The sequence below is a fragment of the Nipponia nippon genome, unplaced genomic scaffold (assembly GCF_047370975.1).
Source record: "Nipponia nippon isolate SJK-2023a ecotype South Korea unplaced genomic scaffold, ASM4737097v1 scaffold_10, whole genome shotgun sequence".
Classification (NCBI taxonomy): Eukaryota; Metazoa; Chordata; class Aves; order Pelecaniformes; family Threskiornithidae; genus Nipponia; species Nipponia nippon.
The window spans coordinates 26,897,823-26,925,460 of record NW_028262291.1 but is presented as its reverse complement, the minus strand read 5'-3'; the positions used below and the strand labels follow the sequence as shown (position 1 = coordinate 26,925,460).

Here is a 27,638-nt window from a genome sequence, read left to right as displayed (position 1 = left end):
ATATGGGAAAAATGGGATACAAGCCATTAAGGGCAAGCTTAAAATACTGTTTTTAAATTAAAGAAAAATAAAATAGGCAAATCCAGAATAAGGAATGGCTGAGAGTTCTGAAGAAAAAGATTGAGGGTTAAGAGCTGACCTTAAGTCAACAGTATCATGCACAAAAAAAAGTTCTGAAAATGTAACATCATACCAGGATAAATAAATGGAAGCGCTGTCATAAAACACTGTGTAAATCCCTCTGCTCAACTCAGGGTAAAATGGAGTCAACTAGCTCATTGTGTCTGGTTTTGAGCCATGCACTTAATATGTGCAAACAAATCAGAATTACCTTGCCAAATTGGAGAGTCCAAAACACAATAGTACCGATGATCAGAACACTGGGTCCATGACCTGTGAGGAGATGTTGAAAAAATTGAGGCTGATTTAATACAGAGAGTAAGTGCTGCTGTTCTAGGTCACAAAACCTACTAAGCTTACATTTTTACCAGTGGAGATAAATGCAGTGTGGCTTGTGAAGCACTGCAGTAGACTGGGAAGAGCATATGTCTGTCTTAGGAAGTTCATAAACAGTAGTAAGACACATGAGCACGTGTGATCTCATCTTAGAGGAGAGGGGTGGTCTAATAACCTTCTGATAACCTTATTACATTTTATGATTTAGTGTCTAGTTTCTAGCTGTGTTTTTTTCTGCCCCACCCTCCCCCAGCTGGCTGTCTCTCTTGTGAGTGGAGCATGGGGAGAACAGCTTTTTGCAAAAGATGCCCAGAAGCAGCATAGAATCTCTTTCTGCATATTACAATAAGTTTTTCGGTTTACATTTTTTTAAGCTTAAATATTTTCTTCCAATGGACCAGGTACCTTTTGATCTTGAATGCATCTGATTTTAAACTTAAATATTCCAAATCTAAAACATTGACTGTAAATTTGGCAGACTTAGAGATGTAACCTGATGGATATTATTTGGCTGTAAATTAATAATATTTTTATAGTGCCTGAAAAATTGAATTTCAAATATCATTGATAATCTATACCTTTTTAAATGTCTGAGATTAGACTGTTACACTAAACTAAAACTAAGTGTTGGCAAATTTTTTAAGGAGGCAAGATCAGAGGAAATAGCCAGACAAGAAGTCTGTTTTGTCTGGAATATGTTTCCTGCTTCACAAGTTCCTGCAGTTAAATAGGTGAGGAACTGTGTCACAGGATTTTTCTGTTTTTTAATATGAAATACAGAGAGTTGGTGTAGCCAATTCTGATGAAAGTATCTGTGAGTTATGAATTTTTATCTAATATTATAATTTTGGATAAAATGATAGACCGGGGGTGTTAGTCTTGCCCGCTTCTGTTGTTTATTAGAAGAAATTGTAGTTGTCATGGAGAGAAGAACAGAATGTGGATGAATGCCAAGGCAACATCTACAATATAGAAATATTCTGCCGTTGTTTTGGCTTTGCTTTTTTTTTTTTTGTTTTTCAATGATGTAATCATACTACACTGATAATTCAATACTTCTTTATTGTGTCTATGTTTGGATTATGTTAAAAGGGGGCTAATAAACACTTCAGAAATGGCAGAACCTGTTAGCATAGGAAAATCTTCATTTAATTGTTTTTGCACTTCAGTCTTTTTTTTTTTTTTTGTGACCTCTTTTGTTTTTAAACAGGGAGTTCTTGGTCATTGTTTTTGTTGACTCTTGGGGAGAATATATTTCTCCTAATAAATCTCTAAAAGTTGTAGTTTTAGAGATATAGCAATTTTAATGACAGAAAGAGATCACTAACTGTGAAATTGCTTGGCAAGTTGAACTTACTTGAAGAACTTGTATTTGGATGGAGCCAAATGTGTGATCCCAGGTCTAGAGACTAATACTGTGGATTGCACTTACAGATTAGAAACTATTTTTTGAATAAAACAACAGCAGGAGGAATGCAGGGGAAGTGGTATTACTGCTGTATACAATATTAATGGACCATGGTGGGTATATTATGGCTAGATTGGAGGTCTAGTCTTCAGAAATAATCTTAGGAAGTAGGAAGAGGGTTAGAAAAGAGCTATAAGAATCATTCGCATTCTGGGAAAGTACATCTCATTTTAAAGAGTTAAGAAGCCTATTCTGTTGAGAAGTTTTGAAGATAGGTACTTTAATCCTATATGAAAAGGAATTGGTAAAAGCTGAAAACAGACATGTTTGCTAACTAACTGGTTGAGCAATTTATCCGGGAATCATTCATTCTCTCTCATTTAATGTGTTTGAATCACATGGATGGCTTTAGTAAAAGATATGTATTACCTTGGAGAAAATGTGTGATGAATAGGTGACGTGAGTTCAGGGAGGCAGCTTGTATATATTGTTTTTATGTTCTTGTGGAAGCTTGACGTTTTCCCTACCCTCCCTGGCAACATCTTCTGGTTGTAGCTCTGAGTATGTAATAAGAAAAGGAAACAGAAGAACTAGCACTCAAAGCATCTTAAAAACCATGTTGGCCATAAAAAGTCCATGAAACTAAACAAGCTATTGTGTTCTGGCAACTACGTAGAATTTCTGCTTATGTATTACCAAATTGATTAATTGCAAACAAAAATATGTCACAACAAAGGCCATATAAATAAAATATATTGGAGATCTGAAATACTCTTTGAAAGCAAGATAGTAATTAGTTGGCCAAACTACCTGGTTTTTAAGCCAGATTTGGGAGGTAAACTGGAAATATGAATGGTACAAAAGGCATTTCTCGATTTTTTTTGTTTCTTTTTTTTTAATTTTTTTTTTCTTCTTGTGTTGTTTCAGAAAAGTTTTCAGCAGATGCCTTTTCCATGCCATAGAATCATAGAATTATTTAGGTTGGAAAAGACCCTTAAGATCATCGAGTCCAACTGTTAACCTAACACTGCCAAGTCCACCACTAAGCCATGTCCCTAAGCACCATGACTGCATGTCTTTTAAATACCTCCAGGCATGGGGACTCAACCACTTCCCCGGGCAGCCTGTTCCAGTGCTTAATAACCCTTTCGGTAAAGAAATTTTTCCAAATATCCAACCTAAACGTCCCCTGGTGCAACTTGAGGCTGTTTCCTCTCGTTCTATTCACTTCTTACTTGAGAGAAGAGACTGACCCCCACCTCGCCACAACCTCCTTTCAGGTAGTGGTAGAGAGCGATAAGGTCTCCCCTGAGACTCCTTTTCTCCAGACTAAACAACCCCAGCTCCCTCAGCTGCTCCTCGTAAGACTTGTGCTCTAGACCCTTCCCCAGCTTTGTTGCCCTTCTCTGGACACGCTCCAGCACCTCGATGTCCTTCTTGTAATGAGGGGCCCAAAACTGAACACAGTATTTGAGGTGTGATCTCACTGGTGCCGAGTATAATGCTTGCCACGATTGCCTTCAGTATCATACAGCAGCCGTAATCACCACTGCCTCTAAAATTTTGGCCATTTTTAGTGTACTGTTTCTACATTTGTATCTTCAGCTATTTAACAGTTCACCTTGCAGCCTTTTGGTATCTGTAAGCCATGATGAATGGTATACTTGAGGATGGTGACAAACCAATCCTGAAACAAACTGATCTAATTTGGAGAGATTCTCGTAGGAAAAATGTAATGGTACTTGTGTTCTCCTCGCCACTCCCCCTTGTTTAATGTGAACAAAATAAATCTGTACTTTCTGTCAGTGGCCTTTGGTTAAGGTGTCAGATACCTGAAAGACTTACTCTGATTAGGAGAAGGGAAGACATAGCTTAGGAAATGATTTTCTGAGCTTCTGTGGTGGTAAAAAGGCTACTTGGCGGGCAGAGATGGGAGGTGTGATGTGTTAGAGGCAGTGCAACAAGACTATTGAGTATAACATCTACAGTAGGTGGAAAAGAGAAAGAAGGATTGCCATTGGCTTTGCAGATGAAACTGAGACCTCATTTTATTGCTCAGGGGAAAAACATGTTACAGAATATTATAGAGGAATCCCAGTTCAGTTCTCAGTACCGTACTCTCCTCTGCCAACAGGTTATCAATATACCCTTACCAAAGTCAGCGTATTACTGGTAACATTTTTGTCACAAATACTATGTAAAATACCATCTGTAACTGTAACAGGAATATTAAATTCCGTGAAATCCATCCTTGTCTCAAGGCATTACCAGCTCCTTTTCAGCCAATCAAATGGATATTCAAGGGTCATGTTGCATCTTCTTATGCAGTAGTTGTATCACTCCTTTCTCTTCTTTAGACACTGTGTAGAATTTCACCTGTCAGGCTAAAGCTAGAATCCTTCAGAATGAGGAAAATTTCTAATGTTTTCACAAAGTCTTATTTTTAAAAGACCGCTTTTTGCACCTTCCTGCCCAACCATGTTAATATTGATGGTATTCCTTTTTTAACCATAGAAAAGTACTCCTTTCCCTTCTATGCCTAAGATTGGCTTAGGAAGGCAGAACTCCTATATGTCTGTCTCCTCTTGATCGATCACATTTTAGAAATTCCATCGTCTTAAAATGTTCTTTTTCCTGCACATTACAGTTGCAGTGCTGTACAGGAGGTCATGTTTTTAGTGGCTCTTTATATGTGATGATAGCTATTTACTTTATATTTCCCTTCAAATAGATGATCTGGTGACTGATAGTAGTCTGGGATTGCAAACTTCCGTAGGGCAATCATTCCATTTTGCCCCATTGTCAGATGACTTTGATTTTGTTGTCAGTGGTGTTACGTGGCAGTCGTGTTTGGCATGAATGTAATCTGAAGGGTGCAAAATTGCTAATTGTCCTATATCTGTAACAGTGAATGATCTTATAACTTGGTGCTTTTTTTCACAGACCCAAAAGCACCACTTAGCACTGTGCATCTGGTCAATGAATGCTTGCAGCAGTTGGTGATTTTTGTGCACCATCTGTATCACGCATCCTTTCTTCTTGATTATCTTGTCTTCATTTCAGCGTGATTTGGTAGTTGTTGAAGTCAAACAAATATGGAAAAATTATGTATGCTATTGTTATATGTGCATAACGCTCATCTGAGAAGAATTCACGTTTCTTCTGGAGGGTGGCAGAATGAAAACTAGTGTGGTGAGCCACAGGTATTTTAAAAAGGGAACACTAAAAAGCGATGAATGGAGTTGTGGGAAGTGGACTCTGAGTTTTCATAATTCCCTGAATGCTGTAATTAGCATCCCACAGAGCATTGTAAACCAATCCATTAATCATAACTTTAGGCAGTGATAAAGAAGGCTCTGGAATGTCAACTGTATTGTGCACCTTTCTGTGGTTACAAGATTCTGTGAACAGGAGCCAGAATATTTACGAAAACAAGTGTATGTATGCTGTGATGTGCCACTATTAGCAGCAGTATGACAACTGATGCTTTCTGGAATAAAACTTTTTCTAATGTAGCAGTACTATTAGAATAGGTTCTTACGTTATTTTGCTCAAAATATTTTATGATGTTTGTATTTGTCTGTTACTAAACCATTTGTATTTTAAATTAACATCCAGATTAAAGATGCTTACACTAATTTTGTCCCACTGGTTCCATTCACACAATTCATCTAGTTGTTTTCAGTCTGCTGATCTCCATGTTTTCTTACCGTTTTATAATGTTTTTTTCCTGTTTTTCGTGGGGTATTGCAGAAAACGAATTTGCATATACCTGGGATCTCTGTTTTTCAATTCATAATTGTTGCTATTAAGTAATAGATAATTCTTAAAGTGTGTTATGATATGAAATGATTTGTATGATGAACCTGAATTACTAAGCTCTGTTGGAGGGGAAAAGTTAATTAATGCTGATACTTCTGAAGTATTGAACATTCATTCTACATCAGTGCTTCACAGTATATTTGAAATGGTACCTTTTTGAAAATGTTTCTGTTCTGAAGCATATGCTTTAAGTCAAAAGTAATGGCATTTACATGTGCTCTGAACATACTACAAAATCACTAAGTCGGAACTATTCAACCAATCCCTGGATTTTTCACCTAGCAGCTTATATTCAGTTTTGGCTGTTCAGTACAATAGCAGTATTCCAAGGAATGTTGCTAGGGTGTGACCAGTGTGAAATGATCTGTGAGCTTGGGAGCATTTTACAGCAATGTATATTAGAGTGGATTATTATTTTGGTACCTCATTAGAGCAGGGAGCATAACACAAAGCAGGGTCAAGAAAAAGGGAAACTCCAGCTCTGTTCAGAAAACTAGTGGAATGCAGTTCATGCATTCTAATGGCTTCAAAGAGTATCTTAATAACATACACTCTCCACCACTCACTCTGCTTTTATTTCTTCCACGTGCCTTTTTGGAGCAATGATCTTTCAGGCTTGAACTCTGCAAATCCCTGAAATTTGGCAGTACCTGAGGGTTTTCCCCATTTGCCTTATATCAAAGGATTGCTTATTGCCTGCATTTCATTTATTTCTTTGCATCAACTTTTTCACAATTTAGTAGCGGTTGTAAACATATCATCTGGACATGTAGTTGATGGCAGAGAGCATGAGATCTTTTCCTAGTGCATGCCAAATAAAATCAGTAGGTTCTGTATGATTTGCTAAAATCTATGGATTTTCTCCAGCTCTGTGTGTACTGAGACTCAAAACAGGCTGGAAAGAAGCATCAGAAGAATTAACTTAACTGATAATTTGATACAGAAAATAATCAGAACTTTGTTGGAATTTAGTACTTCCGTACATATATGCTTCTTCCAAATCTCCCTTCCCTGTAGACACTCACTAAGTCATTGCCAGCTGTTAGTGTCTTGTATTTCAACAGGATCTTAATCTATACCATTTTTTTGGTGACCTTAAAAGCATGTTATGTGCCCATATGTACATAGCAAAGGGTTTGTTGGCTTTTTTTTTTTTTTCATTTTTAATCTATATTCTTTTTAGCAGGCATAGTATAAGCAAATGCTTTTTCCTATTCTTTTTTATACACACCTACAGTATTTTTTCTGAAATGCAATTTGTTCTGTTACTCTGCTTAATGCTGTAACTTCTTTTGGTTTTAGTCTAAGTCCTGGCCTGTTATGATGAGTAATCAAGTGTTTCTTTCATCTAGAAAGACTGTTGTGTTTATGAATTGATTATCTTTCTTCAGCAGCTAAATTGCTCAGTGTGACTGCTTGTTCAGGGTTCTTCAAGGCAAGAAGAATTTTGCCATTTTTTCCCCCCTGTTCCTCTGGACCAATTCACGAAGTCAAATTCTGGAGAGGGTTCTAGGATGTTCTGAGTGTGTGTGTGTGTTTTTTGTGTTTGTTTGGGGTTTTTTTGTGTTTTTTTTTTTTTTTTTTAATCTTTCCCCACCTGTCATTTAATTATACAAGATTAAGGAATGAACTATAAAAATACATTTTTCCTAAGCAAGCAGGGAAGACAAGTTGTTTTATAACAAGCTAAGAACCAGGTCATCACTAAAAATTTTATTTTATTTTTTAATATCAAATACAAGAATTATTTTGGGATCACTTTGGTAGAACTGGTTGCAGTGCAAAGTGTTTGGGCAAACCTAATGTTTTTCTTTCTTTATTGTTGGAATAAGTTGATCTCCCCCCCCCCCCCCCGATTTTATTATCGATAATGGTCTCCTGAACATTTTTGAATGGTCTTCATTTATAGAATCATCAGATCTATGGATTTGGAAAGTATGTTTTGATAGTGTGTGATTGTAATGATTTATTGGGTTTTATGCCTTTTTATTTATAACCTAATGTTCAGCGGTTTTGGTCTATAATACACTTCTTTGTCAAGCAGAGAAAATCCGAGAGAATGGCAGGAGAGAAGAGAAAGCATAACACTTAAAACAATAAAATGCCCCAAACCAAAAAAACCAAGCAAACCAATGAAAAAAACTAAAAAAAAAAAGCTTATGCCAAACTGTTCTGAAAGCCTGTATTGCATGTGGGAAAGCTTCCTCAACAGAACTGTGAAATGATGGCCCACACTGCTCCCTGGTAGTGTGCTTCTTTCACGTAAAGCTACTAGGATGTAGCTTTATCTTAGTTGGCTATAGTTCTATACTAGGACCAATTCCTATTCATCTGTATATATAGAACTGGCTTTGTTGTGTAACTATTGCTTATAATGGTGTCTGTACCAGAAAAAGAGAAGGTGGTGTATTCAATAGAAGCTTATTTTAAAAGAATTCCAAAGCTGGTCTTTGAGGCAAAAGATCTGTAAGTTTGGCTTCTGTGCCAAGCAGATCTGGAGAAACTGTGAAAAAAGAGTTATTGGATATGTGTTTAATTATGGTATATTGAAGAAGAGCCAATGTAGAGGTGACCTGATCAATAAACTATAATTAAATTGCCTGTTTTGGCAAGGCTCTTCAACAATCACTTTAGAAAAATGAAAGTCTGCTGGGAAAAGAGAATCAGTCTTTTTGTGAATTTGTAACTCCATAAAGGAACAGAAAAACAGGAACATAGGGTTGTTTTTCCTAATAGAAACAGTGTAATGCAAGGCTTCATCTTATCCTGGTCAAGGAACTGTGCTGGGTCATGTGTAGTTCATCATAAGAATAAGTTATCTGGAAAGCAGGGCCTCTTGAGTTTTTCTGAATAGGATATGTATAGGAAGCTTTAGCATTATATTTGGTTCTAAATAATCTTGACATAATATTTACATTTTAAGTGTCATTTTTTGTGCACTTCTCTAACGTAGATTAGGAGTGAAGAAAGTTAGAAATGAGCACATATTGAGATTTGGGAAGAGGTCTTCCTGTGGTCAGGTAATGAATAAAAAAAAAATCTGAATGGTACATGTAGCATTGCATGAAGATATGGCTATTTGTGTTACTCAGTACAGTATGCGGAAGTCTTTTGGAATACTATGTGAAAAGACTAAAAAAATTATTTTACACTCTATAAACATAAAGCTGAATTTGGTAGTAAAGAAGCTTTTGCAATCCCCCTGCCTTTTTCTGTGTTTGATGGATATTGTTTTATGTGCACTTAAATAGCAACCAGCAAATTTTTCAGTTTAGTTGAATAAACCTGGTTCAGGTTTAACAAATGTCAAAATAGGTTCATTTCTGATTCAGGGAAAACTTAAGATTTTGGGTGAGATTTTAGATGGAGTTAAATTCAATTCACTGCATTAAAGGTATAATTCAAAAGAATGGCCTTGAATGTTCCCATTTTCTTGGTTACGATCTTAATATGCATTGCTTAAGAAAAGAACTGTGAAGCACAATTTTGTCTGGCAGTTGTTGCTGTTTATTGCACATATAATTTCTTTTTGTGTATTGTAATACGAATATTCTAATAATATTTTTTAAAGCCTGTTCTGGCTTCTGATAACGTATAAATATTTTTATACTTATGCATAACTGAGTTTCTTTAAAAACTTATTATTATTTAGTAACCTGAAACAAATGAAAACATTCTTTTTGTTTGTAGATCTGGTTGTCAGTACACCATTATTTTTGCTAGCATCAGGAATCCCTTTTGCAGTTTGAAAAATGTTAACAGATCATTAAAAGCAAATAAGGACAGTGGGTTTCTTTTTAAAAATATGAGAGTTGAATTTTTGATCACCCAATGCTATTTTAGACTTCCATCTACTGTCATTGCTATAAAAAGCAAGGTATACTGGTATATTTAAAATATGTATTCCATTGCATATGTGTTTTTAAAAGTTTAACTTCTTGTGTATAACTGAAATAAATAAAGATTCCCAAACTCAAGGTTTTTTTGCGTTTATGAGAACTGGATCTGAAATCTTTTATTTCTCTCTGGAGCCACCTATGCAAATCACAGTGAGATAAAACCGGTGTATGTAATTTCTCTTCCATCTGTTGTTGAATAGAGAGTTTTTCCTAGAGAAATCTTATGAAATCTATTAATAAATATTTAGACCATTTATAAATGGTTCTGTATAAAAGTATGAAGTAGTTTCTTGTATATGTCAATTAAAGGACTTTTCTGTAATGTTACATGTATTTCTGTGAATTAACCAGTGACAGTTTGCAATCATAAATTATATGCCCATCACTCCCTTTTTTCCAAATGAAAACAAAAATACTCTGCCAAATATCTGCTTTTGAAAATAAGTTTCTGAAAATCATTAGCTAATAAAAATACCCTGGGCTACTACAGTAGTAGAATGTCGTGATATTGCATGAATTTTTTTTGTACGTGCCTGGTTACATTCTCTTCACTCTCTTTCCCTCAGTGTTGCTGTCTTTGATTTGAAATGTATTTAGTAAATAGATAACAAAATTCACCTGGCTGTCATATTCAGGTAGCTTCTTTTTGGTTTTGTTTATTTAAGAAAGCTTACATCAGTTTTGACCTCCTGATACATGGACACTGATGTCCATCATCGCTTATGCTTCTGAAGACTGATGATCATAGTGTGAAGTAGAATATCTTGCCACCAGTCCTGTAAATATCTTAAAACTGCTAAAGCATTACACTGACCATAGCAAAAGACATAGCATTCACTTGTGTTGAGCAGATACTGTGGTAGTGAAAGGTAAGATAGCAATGACAGAAGTGATTAGTGGTGCCACTCTAGGTAAAAATAAAAAAGCATAACATTCTCCTTTAACCTAGGTATTATAGTTTAATGAAGGAATTTAGCACTTTTAAATTTTGTTCTGAATTTAAAAAGAAGAAATGTTACCACAAAATTGTGACACATTTCTTGAAAGAAATTCGGTGTGACTGTTCCTTTTGCCGTACAAGATGTTTAACTATATAAGGGAAAGGCTAGGATTCTACTCCAAATATTTGCAGTGGCAGCTACTAACAGTCTTGAAGTCATTTATGTGGTACTAATCAACACCTGAAAAGGTGGCTTAAGAAGCCATAAAACTGTTTTTGAGAGGAACTAATTATCGTAGCATTTTCAGCCTCAGGTGAAATTGTTATTGCTCAGCATCTCAAAAACTGGATCCAATCTACAAATGTGTTCAAATTACTATTTCATTCCATTTCAAGTTGATGCCTTTTTGAAAAATCTGAAAACAGCAGATGTATGTGGTCCAAGTTTATTCAAGTTTGAATAAACTATAAGCAGAAGAGGCAGAGTTAGAATTGCATCTGAGATACTGTAATGATATGTTTAGATATTTTGATTCTGATGTCTTTACAAGTTTACGTTTACAAGTTATGCAGGTTCAGAACAAGACGACTGTAAAATACAATTCAGTCAGAATTTTGCTGGCTTTTTGATTCAGTCTTTATCAAAGCATATGTATCTGTAGAAGGCAAAACCCATTGGAGAACTGGTATATCTGAAAAGTTCAATTGAGCATAAGGAATCCTTTTTAAAGAAACAACTCCAATGCTTGTTATGTTGGTAGTACTGTGTTAAAACCGTGGTGATGGATGGAGAGTGGGGAGATAATCAGTTACCTCTTCATCAATGTTATTTGTCTAATTTTCAGTTTCTGTTTCTCCATGTACTGCACTTCTGCGATATTTGGATAGCATTTAAAATTTTTAGAATCTAAAGCATATAGTGTTCCCTGAACTTTGAAAACAAGTTTTAGTATCTTAATCTACTTTTTTCCCCCCAGAGAGACTTGAAATGCAATGCTTTGTGATTACTTACATTTTAAATGAAGCATGTGGGTTTTGATGTTTTGTCAATCTCAATCTTTTCCTCTATATAATGTGATTAGAAATAGGCCAGGCACTATTGCACTGAGAATGTGGTGCTGGTATTCTGTGGGTTTTTTCCTCCGCCGATAAGTGAATTTAGTAAATAGTTTATTTATTTGACATCACTTAGACAAATGCATGTAAATAAAAAAGGAAAAATGACTAGTTCTCCTCCAAATTGATGACTGAATATTATTCTGAAAAGATTAGAAATAACTCAGACCAGTTTTGGAAAATTAAAATGTGTGAAATCACGTAGGTAGTCAGGGGTTCTGTTGTGTTTGTTTCTGAGGATTCTTGTATATTGATTGCGGCTGACACTTTGCGTATGTGTGGATGCTTCTGTGAATGCTGGTTGCAGGATCAGGATATAAGTTGGGGTGCAAAGCAGGAACAGTAAGTGCTTTGAATACAGAAGGACTGAATTATACCAGCAGCAGCATGTGACACCCTGTGAGCCCAGTTTTATTTATTACACTGTTTTGAAAAGTGCAGTCTGTCTATGCTTTATATAGTGAATGTACGCATGAAATGATGTGATTTGTAAATTAAAACGTGAACACCAAGTGTTTACATGCGCAGATTTCATTAGGATATAAAAATCACAGAAAAATAAGTTTACCTCTTGTAAGTCAGGAAGCCAACTAATCCATCCTTCCTGCTCAAACATGGCATCAATTTGTATGTATGCTTGTTTTATTATGATGGACAGAAGTATTTGATCCATCTGCAAGGGACTGCATGTCTGCAGAAAGGACATTTGAAAGCTGACCATAGGAACTGTTTAGGAAGAAACAGCGATGTTTCAAACATTCAGTATTTTTTCTGTAGTACTTAATGTTCTTAGGTTGCTTCTGTGTTTAAAAGGATATAATTTTTTGGTTGGAAACAAGCAATTACAAATTTTCTTTGATCTTGTTTTCTGAATAGCCTGCTTTTTAGAGCCCTTAACTGTGTCCTAATAATGCCCTATTACTTCATAGAAGAGCATAGTAATTACTGCATTTACAAAACTAATTGTTGGGATTTTTCAATCAATTTGCTATGAGGAATGGCTAGCTCTATGATTAGAACAAAGTTATCAGACAAAATATGTCTTGTAGTAGTTTGTTTCCTGTAAGCCCCGATACTTATAAATAAGCCATTTTATAAACTACAGGTAAAAAGTTACGTTTTGTGTTTTATTTTACCGCCCAAACAACTTTCGTAACATTTCTTCCTTAGAAATGCGTAGGCTGTGTGATATCCCCTCATCTTTCTCTGGTTTCATATGACTGGTCACACGTTGTGGCTTCTTTCTATGGCTTGCAACTGCTTTTCATGAAAAGAAGATTGTAAGAGAAAGTGGTTACTTACGAGTAAAATTTATTTTCTCTAACTTTGAATCTCTATTAGCACTGACACAGTAAGACTTAGTTTTGCAAAAGGTGTCCCTAAATTCTCCAGCAGTGTGGGTTTGTTGTATATCTGCAGAATTCCACTCGTGCTGCCTACTTCCAAATGTGTATACAGGGACTATCTGTCATTCCAGCCAACTCCCTTATAACTCCTTTTGAAATTGTTACAACAAAAATAGTCTCCTTAACTGTGGTGCCTCAGAAGTTCATGATCATTATATTTGGTATCTTGAAGACTCTTAAGAACTGTATCAAAGCTCTGTCAGAATGGGCTGAATTCTGTGGCAGTGTTGATTTGCTCTGTTTTGTTGCAATTTCCTTCACTTTTCTTCTTCACTTATCCGAATACATTTTCAGCAATGACCATGGCTACATAAGATCCAGACAGAAACCATCAGTTGTAAAATTAATTTGATCTGAGCTTTTGTCTGAAAAGCTTTCCTGTCCTTCTCAGATGTCAGTAGCAGTTATCTGTGGAAGGAGTGGAAGCAACCAGCCATGATCCTTCTAGCTTACTTTCTGAGCTTCCAGAACCTGGGTCATTCTAAGACAGATGCAGTATAATATCCGTGGATGGATTTTTCTAGCAAGAATATTTAGGTCTATTTTTTGACATATCCAATATTTTAAACTCAAACACATTTTAATTACAGTAAATTTCACATTTAATAGTGCTTTCTGCAAATCCAAATATGTGACATCAAGCAGGTCTCCCTTAATTTCATGCTAATTTGATTGTTCATAAAACTTAGTCACCTTTTGAGGCATGACTTCCCCCACAAAAACTGTGTTGATTATTTCCCAGTATCTGGTGTTTATCCACGTGCCTACTATTTCTGATATGTATTGTAGTTTCCTCTTATTCACCTGATATAGAAGTCATATTTACTGATCTGTTGTTTCTCAGGTCCTCAGAGCCTTTTTGAAAAACTGATGGTCATATTCTATTCCCTTGTTATGGAATCTTAAGTGATAAGACACTGTGAAACTCTTAATTTTGTGTTACTTACTTGAGTTCCATTAGAATAGGTGTGCGGACACAGTTTTCACAGTTTGGTCCTGATGATTTGTTATTCGTCATTTTACTGACATTTCAAGCTGCAAGAATTCTTCTGTCGTCGTCTTTGTGAAGAAAGATTTCAATGTAGGGATCAAGTTCCTTCCTAATAACTGCTAATGCATGTACTTCATTTAGCTTTCCTGCTGTGGTCCTGTATTTGAATTGTGCTGTTACAACTCAAACATCATTTGGCTCTACAGAATCTCTGTCAAGTCTTTTAGTTCTATTGTGTGTCTATTGTGTAAAGTTTTGCTATAGCTTTTATGCATGTAAGAATTTGCTTCTCAAAAATTCTCTAGCCTACCAATGTAGTATCTTCTAGTTAAGCTTCATCACCACCTCTCTGCTTGGTTTTTATGTGTCACAGGTAGCAAAAAACAGGTCATTATAATCTTTATAAAGCAGCTTAAGTTGTACTCCAAAGTCTTCTTTTCTGCTACTTCCTGTGCTGTTTCTGGGCAGTGGGCGTGGACATGGAAGTCACCAGCTCCTTTCCAGCGTTTTCTAAAAGACTGTCTAGTTTTGTTATGAAATCCTCTTGTCTTTGCACTCAGCAGTCATGACACCATAGGGCCTTCGCTAGTGTTAAACAGCTTGTTATCTTATATGGGTGATGTTTTAATGCCTCACTGTTATAACCTGCCTTCGTCTATCCTTTAGAATCCCTGTCATCAAAAAGTTAATCTCCACGTAAGAATGATGTTGGTATCATCTACTGTCAGATTTATGGGACCATTTCTGTCTCAAATTGTTCTTTATTGTCATTGCCCCTTGATGTATGAGCCCAGAGATGGAGTTGCTCAAGGTCTTTAAAAGCCTGTTCAGTGTACTTCTCTGTCTAAAATATTCTGATTTTAGCAAAACCAACTTCAAAAAACAGTACTTCACTTCTGAACACCTCAAGGTAGATGATTATCTGTATGATGTTTGGGCCATTAGGGGGAAGCCTCTGCCCTCCACTTAGCTTCTGCTGCCATTTGTTTTAATTGTAAGCTTGTAATTTTCAAATGGGGGTAGTACACTGATTTTACTGTTTTCTTGATTCATTGTTGCTTTTTGATTTTGTGAATAACTTCAGGAGTAGGGATTTAGATCCTTTATCCTCCTCCCTTCCTGTGGAGCTGAAGTCTAATGCCATCCAGACTCCCCTTTACCTTTCAAGGTTGTTCTGTCCTGAGTCTTACTTTGCTGAAACAAGAATCCGTCAGACTGGCGCTAGATTTATTATCTGTGGCTGGGCCTTAGCCAGACTCTTTAGCGAAAGAGTTCCCAGAGTGGGTGACTCCCGCAGGATGTTGCTCAGAACCATGGAGAGCTCTTTCAAATACCAGCGTGGGGAGTAATGGGCATCTTTTATTTTCTCTTGATATGGTTGCTGAAATTAGGCTGAACTGTTCAGAAATAAAGGAAGTTGAAGGGAAGCTGAAGTTGTAGGGAAAAAAACCTACACTGAAAGTAGGTATACAAGAGAGTAGATGTAAGAAGCGTAACTTGCAAGTTCAAGGAATTGTCAGATACTACTGGAGGACTGCCAAACATAGGGGCAGCTGGCTGTAGTATAGTCACATCCTTGTTACAAAGTGTTCACCACAAAGGAAAATACTGCTTTTCTCCCAAATAATGAGTCTATATGCAATGCTTCTATGAATTTAATGGCTTTCTTTGTGCATAGTATTGTAAGCTTGCCTAGGAAACAGTAAGAAAAACACATGATTGTAGGTTTTTCCTAATGCTTGACCTTTTTAAAAAGGATATTTCAAACCCTGCATCATGTTCCTTATTACCGGTCTGAAATACTTGAATGGGATTTCACTAGAATTACATATGAGTAAATATGCAAATTCAGCTTTTAAGTCCTTTTTTAAAATACGGTATTCATATGGTTTTAATAATTATAGACTTTATATGACAAATTAATTGGTCTTATTTTTAGAATGTTTAGTTTATAAAGTAAAATATTCTTTGTTAAAAAAATTCAAACAACTTTGGCTTCTGTTGATAAAGTTATGTATGTACACACACACACAAACCCCCCATCTTGCATATTAAAGAAAATAGCTCACTAATTAAGGCTGATAGTTTCTAACATTCACCATGGTTTAACAGCAAATTTATGAATTAGTGATAGTTATGTTATAAATAAAAAAGGAAATGCTGATTAACAGTGTAATCTTAATACTTGACATAAAAGGAGTTAAACAAAAAGCAAATACCTTCAAAGGTGTGTTAAAGTCAGTAAGTTTTAAACTCATCTGTCATTTTCCCTTACTAATATGTCACACCAATTTTGAGAGAAAAATCCGTTGGCAGCTTTATGTGAGGTTTTGACTTGCAGCTTTCACAGTCCTGTTTTATTCATAGCCTTACTATTGTACAAAGTACTTTGAATTTTTCAGTTCCTTCACTTTAAATAAAAGAACAGATCTTAGACCAGCAGTGCACTTGAGCTATGGTGATGGCGGAGATCAGATGCAGGAAGTAATCAAGTGTTGGTGGCATGGAGCTCTATGAAAGCTGTAAACCAGTGTAAATTAGACAGCATGAACCTATATGCTAATGCACATAAATTGCTTCCCATACTTGAATTAGCTCATTAGTTATAGATCAGACCTCTTTATTGTGCTTTGTAGTGTGTAAAGTGCAGTGTCCTAAAGTAAACGTTTTTTATCTATGAAAATAGAATAGTGTTTAAAAGAAAATTGGAGTGCCAAGGGGAATTTTTAGAGGTTAAGATACATATCTTGTGGCACGGTGGAATTAAAATTAAGGCAAATTCTTCTTTATCATATGGCAATATTAGTATTTACAATCTTCAATAAAATTTTTCTTGTTCTAATAAAAGTACTGCAGAAAACACAGTTCAATTTAAATTAAAAAAATGGTGATACAAAGCAAGCCTGATTATGTAGATAATGATCACTTCAGACATTCTTTCCCTGATGTGGCCCACTCAAAATTGTATTCTGGCACCTCTGTTTCTGGGTTGTCAAATCACCCAGTCTCCAAGCCTCCTATGTGTAACAAGGAAGGCTTTTAGCTCAATTCTGTGACTCTTTTTTTTCCAGCTTCTGAATACTGTATAGCCTTGACTACGCTTTGAGTTTGCAAAACCTCCTGGTTGCAACTGGCACTCCAGTTTTCTTAAGGCTGCCAAGTGTCATACATTTTTGCATAACTATTACAAACTCAGCAGCTCTCTCATCTGCCTGTTTTTCATCTTGATTTATAAACATCCAGCTGAGTTGTGAACAGGCTAATGTTAAGTTTCTTGATTATTAGATTTTGCATGTTGCTTTGATGCCAGCCAAAAGAAGAAAGATCTTACCTCTGATCTTGCTTCTGATGTTTGCAGCCATTAAGGAATGACATGGGGAAGCTGGTGGAAGAGAAGATTTAGTGGAGAGCTTCAGCACCAACAAGAATGGAAAGATCAAATATTAGCTAAAGGCTGTTCATCTTTTTTGTCCCACTCTGTTCCTTCCCCAAGGTATCCAGATTATGCCGCTGCTAAGAAGCTGCACTTCCCCCAAGCAGAAGAGGCAGCTGTACTTTGGTCCTAGAAAAGCACTGAAACAGAAAGCAAAACATTTGTATGTCTGATTCTGATAAATTTGGATTCCAATGCAAAACTATGGAACAAAGTAACGTCTTGGGGGGTGGGGGAGGAACAGCTCATTACTTTGTGAATTTCTTGGCTGTGGAACCCCATGCAGTATGAAAGATGTTACCTTACTGTTGTGTATTCTAAGCAATGTTAGAAAAGTAGCAGTTTTCTTCTTTAAGCTTCTAATGAGAGGTTCAGCTTGATTTAAAGAGAAATGTCTGATGAAATTTGGAGAGCATTAGCTTATTTTTAAAATCAGTCTTTTTGTGGCTTTCGGAGGAAAAAAATCAGAAGTTTGGCTGTTGTGGCTAAAAGGTTGTCTGAAAGATTAGCGAGATCATTAAGCATGTTTGAATACATTTTAACTAGGTCATGCTAGAGTGCCTTGGGGTCCATTCTTCTAGAGAAGTGATGGCAAATCTGTAGCTTACATGCAGTTTAAATGCAACTCACGTTTTAGAGTCACATCCTGTGACCAGTAGTGGGTCATGCTGACACAGGGGCTGTTGATTAATAGAAATCCCCAGCTACTGGAAGAATTCAGCCAGCAGCAGCAGTGAAGTTCAGCAGGGAGTTCCACCAACTCGGGTACAGGGAAGCTTCTGAGCACTTTTATCTTTTCAGGTTATGTGCCATACTATGCGGCTATTGACCATGTTAAGATTTTAGTATGCAGCTTGATGGGTTAAGAAGACTGGCCTTCTTTATTCTGGAGGTTTATTCTATCTCCAGAAGTATTTCACAGAATTAGGGGTATTAAGTTCTGTGCTCTATTAAGAACATAGTAAGTACTAAGTTCTGTTAAGAAAGGGATGGGCCATTTCTGTTCATCAGCTCTCATCTGACTAACACAGGGCAGAAAACCCAATTAATAGAATCATAGAATAATGGGTTGGAAAAGACCTCAAGGATCATCTCGTCCAACCTTTCTAGGCAAGAATTTGCACAGTCTAGATGAGATGGTCCAGCACCATGTCCAGCTGAGTCTTAAACGTGTTCAGCGTAGCAGAGTCAACCACTTCCCTAGGGAGATTATTCCAATGATTGACTGTTCTCATCTCTTTTCAACCTCTTGATTAACTACTATATATTTTTTGTAAGCATTTTTGGTGCTTCAATTTAAAGGGAATGAGCAACCAAGAATCCACTACCTCATTAAATCATCTGTTTCAATGGCTGATTCCTTTAGCTATTATACACTAACAGGTTTAGGAACTTCTTTCCCCTTCCACATGAGCTGAATTTATCTAGGTTAAACTCCTAATCCCCAGATTTTATTATGAATTTGTTTGCAAGTGTAAGATGCAATTCCATGTCAGAAGTCCTTTCTTTTTTAACATAAGTTATGTCCTGCTAGCTTCCTTAGTCTGTTCTTCTACTATATTGCTTCCACAGATTCTCACTCTTCCTATTTTCTTTTGTAAAGAGGTTTCTGCAAGGGCTATCAATGTATTATTAACTTATTACTCTGGAGGAAGATCATGCTTAATGTTAGAGTTGATGTTTGATTTTTTTATTATTTTTTTATTATTCATTCTTGACTGTGGCTGTATTAGATTAGGGTTATGTGGAGTCAATACAGTAAGTAAACAAGAATAAGTAAACCTTCTCTCTTATATAATTGTCCTGTTCATTTGCTGAAAGAATTTTTATCTTACAAAGACATTCGGTTAGTTCAGATAAGACAAAACGTAACTTGTTACTTTGCCGTGTTTCTGGTTAGTGTATGATCTTAATAGTTAAAAGGGACTGTAAAACTGAAGACTGCTTTATCCATTGCTTATTAAAATGAGTCCATATATATAATTTCCGTGGAGGAGTGTATTGTTTCTGCAATTGACTCTTTAATCTTTCTAAAAGGAAAAGCAGCAGTTACTTTTTGTCTAAGTGTTTGTCAGAGAATCTTGCATATATTTGACAAGTAAACTGCTCTTTTCCTTTCAAGGTACAATTCCCTCTTTTGTTTAAAATCACATCAATTGTAAACAAAATTAGAAATTACAGTATCTTTTTTCAAGCTTTCAAATGTAATATGGTACAAAAACTGTAAGCACTTATATTTATTACTGTATCTGAAACAAAGGAACGCTTAATATTTTCAAACAGTATTTGTTTTTATTGTTGATGTAAGTATTATCTAGTTTAAAAAAGTTCTTACTTCTGATTTGTTCTTAACTCCTGTCAAACTGTTTCAAGGTCAGTGTTCTGTGTGTACCATCGGCTTAAAAAACCCAAGTGCTGTGGGTATGGATCTCTCTGAACCACTGTCATTGTGATAACTGAACCAGTAGGTGTTCATATAGCATAATTTTGAGAATGTTTGGTCTGTGATATTAAAATTCCTTAAAATGTTGTTTTTTTTTTTTTTTTTCCTGATCTCTGACCAGTAGCTATGCAGTTGAAGTAGAATTAGTAGTAATACTCAACTTTGTTCTCCACTGCTTTTTGGTTTTGGTTGCTTGTTGTTTTGTTTTTGTTTTTTTTTTAATAGAAATAAATTTAATAACTACAGGGGCATGGGGCCCTGAGTTGGCCATAATTTTGATGTGATTCACCATAGGCTTTCTCCTTATAATTATTTCCTGAAAGGAGACCAAATGTTTTTTTAATTAAAAAAGTGCCAAGTTTTATTAGAATAACAGTTAGGATAATTAACATTTTAAGTATTGCAAACTCAGTGAATAGGGAAGACAGAAGAAAAGTAAAATTTTTTTTTAACAACTTTTTCCCTGCCCACGTTGTCATTGTGAGTATACCGTTGCTTCCACTTGGTCGAAGTTAATTCAGTGACTTTAAACGGTGAATGGCACAGTGCCCTCTGATTTGCTGAAAGTTTTTCCTATTGTGTGTAAGGTCAGGTAGGCTGCTCCCTGCTCCTTACTGCAGTTTCTTTGCTTGGGCTGCAAGCTCCTGTACTGGAATTTTCTTGACTTCCATACTGTACAGTTTCTTGAACCTTCTGGACCTGAACATAGTCAGGATATCTCCAAGGAATTGTCTGTCTTTCTCTGGGAAGCCCTACCTGACCCAGTCATCTTAAAGAAGCATTAAAATGATTGAGAACAAGCAAGCAGAATGCCTCCTGCCCCCCTAATACTGTCTATCAAAAAGAATGGAGGGCACTTCTAAAAAGTATGAGGCTATATACATCTAAAGGTATTACTAGAATTCACAAAAGGCAGGGCTTGGAACAATATGTGTGTTGTCTCCAATAAATACTAAAATGAACAAAGAGGAACTTTATTATGAGAGCGGAATTATGTTTTTAGGTTAAGTAGTTATGAAGAGAGCTTATGTTTTTTGCAAGATAGCAGGAATTTTCGTAAAATTTTGGGAATTGTATTCTTCTTCTATGGAATTCTTTTAAAGGGCTATTCAATTTATTTGATTAACAGAAAATTAATTTTCTTTGCAAGGTTTCCTTAACATATTTATACTTTCTATAAACCATAATGTACATGAAAATATGCATGAAGACTCTTGTATTTATTTTATAAAATATCGGTTTAAAAATAAATATTCTACCCTTGATTATTTTTTTTTCCAATTTCAAAGTTTTGAGTGGTATTTTGAACAGGGAGTAATGCTTAGAAATGGGGAAACAATTATTTGACAGAACTGCTAAATGGCTGAATTACTTTAATTGATTATGCAGATTTATATCTTGCATTCAAAATTTATAACATCTTTCAGCTGCAAATTTGATAGTATCTGTAAATATTAATGAATTCACCTTCAAACATTATTTTGGGGTTGGCAAATACTAACAAGGGAAACCGGGGCCTGGTGAGACTGGCTTGAATAAGTTACTGACTAAATCAATACAGACCCTAAAATATTCTTTGATTTAATTCTTTAATTGCTAGATCACAGGCTAAATCTAGGTATAATGAAAGGTATCTAGGTATAATGAAAGGTATCACTTGCTAATCTAGGTATCGTGAACGATGGTAGTTAAAAATGTTCTGATTAAGTAATTGATCTTTGTGGAAAATCCATAATTAGTTAAATAAAAAGTCGAAAATGTAATATTTGAAGATGAAGAATTAGGTTCTTTCTCAACGTTATGATACAAGGACAAATCAAAAGGAAGATGTTCTTACGGAATGTGAAACACTTTTGTTTGAATATGACACTAAAAGGACCTTCTTTTTTCTTTTAAACAGTTACTGATTTCACTGACTGCTGGACTAGTGGAATTACTTGTTAACCTCCAAGCCCATGACACAGTTGTGTTTATTTCCTGCTGTCATGGAGAAGGTAAGGTGTTCTTCAGATGTGTTGTGAGGTAATGATTTTATATACTGATATATGTAAATATTGATATAAGATATACAAGATATAGATCCTGCCCTAGCTTTCTCTTCTGGCTGAACAATCCCAACTCTCTCTACCGCTTCTCATATGGCACATTCTCCAGTCCCATAATCATCTTTGCTGGACTTGCACTAGTATGACCATGTGATGTACTAAAACCAAAGAACTTCATCCAGTGTGTTGTGTTGTATAAAATAAGCTATCATGGGAACTTTTAATAGTGAACTATTTATTTGATCACGAAAACCAAATAGCTAGCAATTATCTTGTAGCCTTATTTTTCTAGATACCCTTTTGGGTCAATCTTCTCTCTCTTTTACTTTTTGCTTTATAAAATATTTTGAACCAAATATTTGTATTTGCTATGAACAGGTTTTTTTTTTTTGAGGGAGAAAACATTTGCAGTAACATCTCCTGATTGAATGACATGAAACTTCGTAAGCTTTTTCTTTATGGAGGATATTTAGACCTGTGGTAGATAAAAATCCAGAAAGTTTTTAAGATTTTTTTTATTTTGTTTTGTTTTAAGCTTACAATAACAGTGATGAGTAGTAGAACCTCAGAAATAATACCAGGATCCTTTAAGGTTCATTTTTCCTCTGCTTTGAATTTCTTGTCTGTGTTATAATATGTATTCTGCTAATGCTTCTACATGAATCTTAAGACAACTCTTCTCAAGTTGATGATCTTGCTTTTAGACTCTAGCTTTAATTCCTCAACTCCTGATAATTTACCTTCTTCATAAGCTCTGTCATCAGGCTTCCACACTCAGTGGCAGAATCTCTTCAACCAAATTTCAGGAAGGATGAGTGACATTGCATCTTTCTCCTAAGTTTGTTCTTGATGTTTATGATTTTGTTTTCTAACCAAATGAAATGAGTGGGCCTGTAGCTTTCACATAGTTAAGGAATTCCCTAAGTACCATTTCTTCCTGTCAGGGAGTTTTCTGTGGTGAAGATCCAAAATTATAGTATTTGAAGACTTCAGTATTGAATAAATCTGCATTTGCAATGAAATTGAAAAGGGTGGTGGATTCCATTAAAAAATATTTAATTAGAGAATAATCTGCTGATTGTATCAGATGAGCAGATAATATTTATTTATGTAAAATTATAAAGGAGTATATGAAGAGAAAAATCACACAAATTCCTCAGAGCAATCCATACAGGTATAAAATTAGGCTTTTGCAGAAACAGTAGTAAAGATGAAGGTGTGGATGTAGGAGTAAATAGTAAGCAAGTCTCATAATTATGTTTACTTATGTCCTGTGATACATGTGAATAGAAGTTAAGAAGAAAAAAGAAGTAAATTTGCACAATAATTAAGTATACATATGGACTACTACAAAATTTATGTCATTGTTCTAGAAAGGGCAGGGAATGGATAGTTTATATGGATAGAAAAATAAAATTATATAACTGAAACAGTGAACTTGAATAGAAAACTGAAGGAACTTAATTTTGGGTACTTTTCTGTTGTTTGGGTTTCTGTTCTCTGGTTGAAGAAAATAATATATATATAATTTGTATATTAATAAAGGTAATTAAAAAGTAATGGATGAATGAAATGCTTTCTAAATTGTTTCCAGTCAATACTCTAAAAAGTTTGGAACTAAATTGGATAAAGTCTCTTGGGATTAGTATAGATGAATGCTAGAATTAGAAATAATTACCAGCCCTGGCTTGATCACAGGAGTATGCAAAGCATGGGGACACATTTTGAAAGAAATGACAATTAACAAAGTAGAGCTAGATGAAAATGGAAAATGAGATAAATGCAACACAGGTCTGCCAAAGATTGATTGATCTGGTGTATTCTAGGTTTACTTATTAACTATTTCAATGAGGGAAAGTGAATTTCCTAATGAAACGTAGTTTGGGAGAAACTGCGTATTTGAACTTCCTTTCAGCATTTTCTTGGCACATAGAAGATAATTGAGTTAGAGAAAATGTGGATAAAAAGTAGAATTCTTTGGAAAAGGAAGTAGCTGACAGGATGACGTGACAGTGACTTGTGCTGCAAGGAAGAGTATTAGACTGGAGGAGAGAGGCTATTAGTGCAGTGGATTACATCTGTTATTCATCTTGGGTATTTTTAGTAGTGACAATGTCACAAAAAGATAATAGATTTTAATGAAATTTAAGTCACAAAGTAGAGGAGTGTTATGAATGGGGGTCAGAAAAATATGCAAGAATTTTTTACTTGGGATACTGGAGTGGTAGAATGGGATAAAGTATAATAACACAAAGTTAAAAGGATTAAAAATAAGAATTTCTTCATATAAGATGGAAGCTTATCAATTTGAAGAGATATAGGTGCAAAAAGATTTGAAGGTATTATGTCCTTGCAAAATGGTTGCTGACTGCCAGAATAATTTGGCCATGAAAAAGACAAATCCAGTCCTAGGATATATCACAGAAAGTAAGTCCAAGAGAAAAAAGCAAGTATTTCTTTCATACAAGACACTGGCAACATCTTATGTATACAATTCTGATTCCTGATGTTCTGAAAAGACTTAATTGGAATGAGAGCTGGTACAGGATGTGGAGAATTTGTAAGCCTCTTGCAATGAAGTCCTTGTAAACTAGCATATAAGACTCAGACTAGCGTATAAGTCTGAAAAGGGATATGGCTGCTTTCTGTAGATACACCACTGTGTACAGAATAGGGCAGTAACTGAGCTCTCTAAACTGAGTTTATACTAGTGCAAGGAAACACAAGTATAAATGAGCAAACTATAAAATTAGCCTGGAAATTAAATAAGGGTTTTAAGCATTGGAAGAGTGAGTTTTTAAACAGCATTCCAACAACGGGGAAAGGAAATAAATTTTTTTTTTAGATGGAACTTAAAGAGGTTTCTATGACATGGTTACCTGAAATACGAGGACATAGGATTTGACTGAAGAAGTCTTGCCCATATGACCTAGTTCAGATTATGAAAATGGTGTTTCATTAATCAAATGATACATAAGCCTTGTAAAGAATACATTGCATACACTATGAATAATATTTGCAATGTTTGCTTATTTGTATCAAACACTACAGAGACATTTAATTGTTATTTTTGTCCTTTGATCCTTAGTTTTATTTTAGTATCATAAAGGGATTATTTCTTTAGGCTCTAATCCTTTGTCAGAGGCTGTGCCATCACATCATTGTTACATAGAAACTGGAATCGGAAAGTTGATTGTTTGTTTGTTTGATTTTTTTTTTTTATATTTTATTTTTATTAGAGCAGGGCAGGTTAGCATTATTTAGAGTAGCATGCTTCCCTAAGAAGATAATTTTTGCTGGTGAAATCTTAAAAATACTAACTTAACTTATTTAAGTTTACTTTACTTTTAATAGAAACTAACAATGATGTGAAAGTTCAATCTAAGTTGCATGTACAGTGTAACATGCTTTTTGAGTGTTTCACATTTAGTGATAAGTCATTGTGATAGCCCTTAACAGTGGAGTCAATTTCACTTTCCATACTGTGAAAAAAGAGTTGTAGATAATGTACGTGCCATTAAATATAATGCTGTATATATTAGCTATAGTGATGTATGAATTTGCATCATGACTAATTTTTTTTCTTTTCAATTTACATAAGGTACACTTTTTCTTTTTTGAGTGAATCTAGGTCAGTAGGTGGTTGAGCCAAAAGTAGACTTGCTTAGCTTGCTTTGAACTGAACCTAAAATAACTTGAAACTGTACATTGCTAAGAAAAAGTATAATGCTATTCTGGGGTCATAATTCTGAATAGTGAGCAAAAATATACAAGGAGAAAATCTCCACTCCATCACTGAATTTGTTATTGAAAGTGTTTTGGGAGTAGTAAGTTAATAAGGATCTTATTTAAGTCATGGAAGATGTCCTTTCATTTGAAATTATGGTATTGGGCTATTCAAGTTTCTGATTTATAAGTACCTTGTAAAGCTTTAAAATAACCAGAAAGCATAATGGGGGCAAGATGAGGAAAGATAGTATATATTTGTTTTTTCATTGATTAATCATTTTTGCTATAGCAAAATAGCTTTGATGTGGATGCACGTTTTTTCTCCTGATGATGTTGGAGCTACACTTCAGTCTTTTTAAAATTATTTTAATTAAGTTAATGTTCTCTTTACTGTTTCTTTTAGTAATTTTGTAAACACTGCATTGCATTGCATTGAAGCAATGGTTTTTAACCAAACCTTCCCTGTTAATTGGACAACAAAACATTTTTATATGCTTACAATCAATTGTGGCTTACATGTGTAGTATGCACAATTTGATTTCCTGATTAAGGCATTGAAGCAGACCCTTATTTTTATGTACAAATTCTGTCTTCTCTTTAATGAAGTCTAAATAAATTTGTGACACTAACCACATTTTCTGTGCTATGCATTTAGCAGTAAACAAATTTTAATTTGATTTCCTTTTTCACAGTATTATTTTCCATTCAACTGATGCATTAAAGATTGTGTATTCCTAATGATTTATAATAGCAAGTACTTATCAGAACTTTTTTGCTTCATTAAATAATATTGCATATTTTGTATTGACTTTTTATAATAGAGCTACAGGATTAAAATAAACCTGAAAAATAGCTTACTGTAGGTTGATACCTTGCTTTCAATTTAACATTTGCTTTTACCATTACTTTGTTCTTATTCTGCAAAACTTTTTCCTAATATTGGTTTGATTTCTTTAGTAGCCGAAACAGGAGTTTGAAATAACAAATCGATTTATAGAGAGTGACAGAAAACTCCTATATTTAAATACAAAAAGCCTTGATGTTAATTACCACCAATATCTATTTGTTTCTTGTTATTTTGGGAAGATTTCATAGCTGTTTGTATCATCGTCAACCTCCTATGGAACCAGGAGACCCTTTGCATTCATATGTGGAAGATTTTCCACCATTTATGTACGTCCAAACGGCTTTATTTCATGACAGCTAAAAGCTGTGTCTTTACAAGCCTACATTCAAGAATCCCTGAAGGTTACCAGTTTCACGGTGGCGTCTCCAGCCCCATGCTGATACTGGCATTAAAGCTTCTTTTGCCACTATACCTTTGTATGCTGCTGCTTCTACTGAGCTTTGTCTTTCAGTCCATACCTAGCACTTACATCAGTGCTGTTGCAGGGACTTCTGTGGACAGTAGCTGGATTCCTATGAATGGGACATGATTTCCCTGAGAGATCAGATTGAAACCCTTTTAACTGGGCGTAGTGATGAAATTTAAAAAGAAAATTAGCTTGAAAGGTTGCTGTAGAGGTAATTCTAAGAGCTTTTGGGGAGAATAGAGGAATACATTCTTTTTCACCCCAGGTAAGAATACATTCTTTTTCACCCCAGGTGAGTTCTTTCAAAGAGATAAAAGAGATCTTATTACATTATTTTAGAAGATTACTTTTACATTATTTTTCTTACATTGTAAGAATGTAGTCAAGTGTTCTCGGGTTCCCCTAGAAGGGAGACAAGAACTAATCTAAAATTGCAGGGAATAAAATGCAAATTACCTAGTTGTCAATATACTATTTTTTGCTGTGCTTATGCACTGGAAAATGCAAGGGACTCTGTACAGGTAAATCCAGTCAAATATAAGACAAGAAATCATGGTAAATCTCAGGGGAAAACTAGTAAATTAAAATACATTGCTTCCTCTGGTAAAAGAAATGTAACATAGTATTCTTAGATAAA

The 27,638-nt window shown here is 35.1% G+C and overlaps 1 protein-coding gene across 3 annotated transcripts in view; it reads left to right on the top strand.

Moving 5' to 3' along the window:
- Positions 1 to 27,638, top strand: part of FUT8 (fucosyltransferase 8) — a 151,808-nt gene that overhangs the window by 29,125 nt on the left and 95,045 nt on the right. For all 3 annotated transcript variants that reach the window (XR_015701903.1, XR_015701904.1, XM_087746041.1), the window contains exon 3: positions 21,815 to 21,908. The gene's annotated coding sequence lies outside the window, so the exon portion shown is untranslated. The remainder of the gene's footprint in view (positions 1 to 21,814; positions 21,909 to 27,638) is intronic.